The sequence below is a fragment of the Saccostrea cucullata genome, unplaced genomic scaffold (assembly GCF_032062105.1).
Source record: "Saccostrea cucullata isolate Sc308-1 unplaced genomic scaffold, CSIRO_AGI_Scuc_v1 ctg862, whole genome shotgun sequence".
Lineage (NCBI taxonomy): Eukaryota > Metazoa > Mollusca > Bivalvia > Ostreida > Ostreidae > Saccostrea > Saccostrea cuccullata.
Window position 1 is genome coordinate 28,680 of NW_026941287.1, and position 4,575 is coordinate 33,254.

Here is a 4,575-nt window from a genome sequence, read left to right on the forward strand (position 1 = left end):
AGCTGAAAGCCATTATTGAGAGACAGGCCAGAGCCCTGAGGAACAACACCCTTGCCACCAACAGGCTAGAAGAACTTCTAAAGAAGTCCCAGACACAGCAGGATATGAGATCTATGCATCAAGGACCAGGGGAAGGTGAACGCCCTAATATCTCCTACCGTAAAAAGTCTCCGCCACCTCCAAGAATGAAATCAGTTGTTTATCAAATGCCCAGACGACCATCAGCAAGGAAACCAGAGCCGTACAGAAGACCATCTCCCCTTGAGAACCTTCTTAAGCCTGAAAGAAATAGAAAACATGGACATTAACTTTTGTGCTAAGTATATTTCCCCTCAGATAAGTTAACTTGTTATAATATTTCTTTTATTGATAATTGGGAAGTAAGGTTAGGATTGGGATGGGTGGTGGACTTTCTGTGTATTTTTCATTGTAACTTCGAGCATTGGTGGTTTATTTTGCTTGAATTTGTATGTTATCATATTACCATATGTTATAATTGTAATGATAGTTTGATGTATGTACATTGTATATACTTGAGAGTGTCTGAAGTAATAAGTTGGAGTACTTGAATGTATTTTGAGCAATGACTGTACAATCATTTTCAATGATTGAGAATTCATATTTTACTTGATGTCTTTGTTGAATGACTTTCATTGGAATTGGTAATTTATTTATGAATCTAATTATCTTTGAAGACAGTAACTTGAGAAATTGATCTGTGTATACTTACCTTAATTATTTTTCATGAGAGCTTAAGATTAGTAACATGAATTGTGTCCATCGGTATCCTCTGTTCTGATTAACTCTGTAAATGAAATCAAGGAAGATTAGGATATGTTACTTGAGTAACTAATTATAGTTATGCTTATGTACCTTTGTCTCTAAATTATTAGCATTAGCAAAGTACATTGTTATCAGTTGTTAGCATTTATGTGCAAGTACAGATGCACATATTTACATGATGTTATATTTTTATACTTACCTTGTCATGTTTTCATGCATTGTTGTCATATTTTCATATTTGCATTGTTGTTATAGAATCATCCTTCCATATATTGTTACATCACACTTTCATCTTGATTTGAGATCATCTTTTCATTCTTGCATTGTTGACATTTTTTTTATTGTTGTAAAATAAGTCCAAAGGGACTTGGACAATTTTAACAGGGGGCAAAATGTGACAAATAGAGTGACAGTGATATTATAATCACGAAGTTTTAACCGTATTACTTGATTACATTTTTCTTTAGTGCATTGTGTTTTGATACGACCCCCGAATTCTGTCAGACGATGTGTATTGCCGCATACGTTATTTTGTTTGCTTTTCGAGATTTTAATGTTGTTATGATGTTAAATTAATTGTTATCTATAGCTTCCTATATTGTATACATGATCACATAATTAAAACGGTGTTTGTTTAGCGATTATTCGGTAAATTGTTACCTGGTATGTTTTCTCTTTCGCCGCATGGTTTGTTATTCCGGAAGTGCGATTTCCCAGAATGCATTTTTCTTAAAATGTTAAAAGTTGTAAGCGGTGATTTATTTAATTAATTGTATGTCAATCTTCTTTAATTATTACGAAAGTTATTTTGTTTATAAAGTAGTTATAATATTTTACTTGTTTCTATTTTATGGTGAAACATGTACACAACTTTTTGTTATCGTGGGAATAAGGTTATCGCGTATCGCCTGTGATTGGTTGATGATCAGGTGCGCGACGTTTCTTATTGGTTATCGTATTCTACGTCATTTCGTAGTATTTCATGACGTATATATAGTAAGAACGAGAGTTGCAGAGAGCAGAGTAGACAGAGATTAGATTACAGACAGTAGATTACACCAGTGTAAAGGTGTGTGTTTAATTTAGTTTTTTTTGGGTTAAATAATTTGATTAAGTGGTGTGGGGGAAAACTTTATTCAGAGATTGAATAATATTTATTTACCAGTATATTACTGGTGTGGATTTTCATGATTACTGGTTTATTACCAGTTTAGGATTAAACTTGGGATTTTAATAGGTCTAAGAGAGTTAGACTTGCACATGAATTATTTAATTACTGGATAAGACTCCAGTTATAGAGGTTTTTTTTATGAGTTTGTGAAACACCAGAGATTTTGTGAAATGTTGAACAGTATTGTTTTGTTTCCTGTTAAATAAATTTATAAACTTTCAATGGAGTTCTTGACTTGTTGAAGACAGTCCAGTTAGCGTATCCGCACGTTACACTTTTCATTGTTATTGCTATAATTGTAAAACAATCATTTTACCAGACATCAAAAAAAAATCTAATAGGGTACATTTTTTAAGGTTTATATACAATGTAAGTACATTTAAAAGGTATGTAAACTGATGAATATAATTGCACTGAACAATATGATTATAAATATTTATATATTTAAATGTATTATTTGGAGAGTAGTTTTCAGATTTCAAAAAAAAAACGCGTACTGAGAAACCATTTAATTTTTTTCTCGGAAACGTAAGAAAAAAAAATACGGTCTCAAATCTTAAGTGCTAAAAAATATCCTTGAATTGTTAAACTCCTTTGTGCCTCATTTACTATTCAGATTGCAAGCTTTTCACATCTCTGTTTTACCGATCTTATGTATTTTCCCATCACAAATAACTCAAAGCATTTTATGTCTCAGCACGTATTGTCAAAAGACCTTCTTATCTTAGAATAAATACATTGAGAGATGACTTTTTGTTTTGTTATGTTCCCAATTAACTTGGATTCCCCCTTCCTGAGTGTCCAAGTTACTTTCAGATTCGGTCATACCTATCTATTTCAAAGTTTAGGGTCCATGTAAACATGAAATTGGATATCTGAATGATTGAAAGAGTGATTGATTACTCCCAAACATAACTAGGGCTAATTGTAACGGGGACCGTTACAGATGTTCCCCAAACGCTCCCCATGTCCCTTTTCGTGCCATAGCTTTTCCTGTAAAACCTTTTATAAATAAACTAAGTATTTAAGGATTTCATTTAAAGATATAAAAGTTACAATGATATCAGCTGTATATCGTTTAACGTTTTGCATTGGCCCACACGTACATGTACATGCATATGCAAGATGATCATGGCATGTTGGTTAAGCTTTCTATCCTGCGAATAATAGAAAAAATACAGATATAGAGTTACCACATTTCAAGTATATATCATTTTTTGAAATACCTATTCACATTTAAATTCTCTACTGATTTTAACCTCGGGCTCAAAGTTGGTTTTATTTTTACGACAAGGCAGTGTTAAAGTCGATTAAGGATATCACGCCGATGGCTAACCAATCATAATGAACTTAGTCAATTTTAGTTCCATACATAGAAAAGGGATTTTCCTTTAATCTGTTAAGATTTTTTTTAAATATATTTCCTCTCTGGTCATTTTGACAACTCTGGTACCTGTGCCTAGTAAATTTTATATACTATGTAAATAAATATATACATGTAAAGGTTTTTGACCGGAACTATTCATTTTTTTCCAAATTGAATGCATAGGAGGCTACTTTCTGGGGTTTACAATAGATATTTATAAAGACATTTGTATCAGCTAATGTGACCAATATTCTTTAAGACCTTCTTAATACCTGATATTTTTTTTACGAAGGAGCGTACATGTATATTGATTTTGAATTTCTGAGGATTGCGTAATTCTAAAAAAAAATAAATTAAATTTCAAAGGTTAAATAAACAAAGGATACTTGGTATTAATATATTGTTTCAAATCAGTAGAATTGAATGCTATTAACGACATCCGAATAAATACATGTAAAAATAGAAGGCTTATATACAAACTTTGTTCATCTGTACTTTAATTTCAAACACGACAGGATTTGTAATTAATTAAATTGATAATTTCTATATTCTTTGGAAACTCACATCAAATATTTTAATACTCTTTCCTCGAGCTCTTTTCTGCAGTTTCCTTGAAATGTAATGTGGGTCCGAGGTGTAATTTTAGCTTTACAGCGATTCTCTACTTTGTGTCAGGGGGGGGGGTCTTTCTACCCTTGGGTTAAGGTCAAAGGTTAAGGTCAAAGGTTAAGGTCGATTTCAAGTTCATAGGTCAAAGTCATTTTGGTAAATAGCTAATATCAACATTTTATTCAGGTTACTAGTGACCTTGACCTAAGTATCAAGGTCAAGGGTAAAAAGATCTGCTTCAGTATGTCTTTACATTTATAAGTTCTTAATTCTGCATGAACATCAAAAGACTTAAGTATACTGTCGTTTAAAGCATTGTGTGTGCGCGCATGTGCATGATCATTAAATTAATGTGTATTTTTCAAAGAACAAAGAAATCGGTTCTCAGAAAAGAATGTTTTCTACGAAAAACTGAAAACGGTTCCAAGAAATATACGTTAATTATAAGCTATTCATTAAAAACGCACACTCAAAGGCTAGTGTCGTTAACATGAAATAAAGATCTTCAAAACCCTATTTTGATATTATGCCTGAAATATGTTCCCCATTCTTTACTCAGAAAATGCACAATGGTGTTTAAATGTCGAAACTTGGCTTTTAAACAAGTGTACCCGATGCTTATTTGCATTTGCTTGCAAACATGTGG